The 763-nt window shown below is 41.7% G+C and overlaps 1 pseudogene; it reads left to right on the forward strand.

Annotated features, from left to right (window-relative positions):
- Positions 1–62: 62 nt before the first annotated feature.
- Positions 63–572, forward strand: LOC118997408 (syntaxin-7-like; annotated as a pseudogene).
- Positions 573–763: the final 191 nt, after the last annotated feature.

Consider the following 763-nt stretch of genomic DNA (forward strand, 5'->3'; position numbering starts at 1 on the left):
ACCCCAACCAGGTGGCCAAGTATATCCATCATCCAAAGATCACATGACCTTGCGTGGATATATAAAGGACTCTGAATCAACGTGGAACATCTCAAGAATCGCCTGAGTTGAGGCAACAGCTGCAGCAGAACCACCAATATTTTAAACAAATGGCAAAAAAAAACCAATTAAGTCATTGAAACAGTCTGTATCTTCTCCTACCACCCTCAATGAACAACATGAAAGGAAAATACAAGTTATTTCTTAGTGGCTGAATTCACAACATCACTGACCAACTCTCCAAAGGCCAGCAGCTGAGAAAGGAAAAGAGTGTTTTGCCTGTGTGGGCAGCCTGTACTGGAGCATCTGGTGGAATTCCTGAAGAGAGCTCAAAGAAAGGAATTTTGTGTTCTAGAAAAGCCAAACTCACCCTCAAGGTCAGGTGCAGGATGAGGGAATTACAGAAGGTGACCTCCACCTCATTCAGGAGAGAGCCTTTGCTTAGGCAGCTGGCAGCTGATATTATGGATATTAATAAACTTTTCAAAAGTCTGGGAATGATAATTCATGAGCAAAGAGGCGTGATGGCATAGGAGCCAAAGTTGAAAATGCAGGGTGCATGTGCAACAAGCCGACCAGCAACCGTCATAGCAGAAAGAGAACCTTGCATGTTGCTGTGAGATGCACGTGACTTAATAAAAAACACTACAAATCTACAACTGCACTAGCATTGGAGAATAAAACAAAAGTCCAAACCTTTATATCTTATTTTATTTCTTTATTA

This window comes from Sturnira hondurensis, unplaced genomic scaffold (assembly GCF_014824575.4).
Source record: "Sturnira hondurensis isolate 20B ecotype Veracruz unplaced genomic scaffold, ASM1482457v3 Scaffold0013117, whole genome shotgun sequence".
Classification (NCBI taxonomy): domain Eukaryota; kingdom Metazoa; phylum Chordata; class Mammalia; order Chiroptera; family Phyllostomidae; genus Sturnira; species Sturnira hondurensis.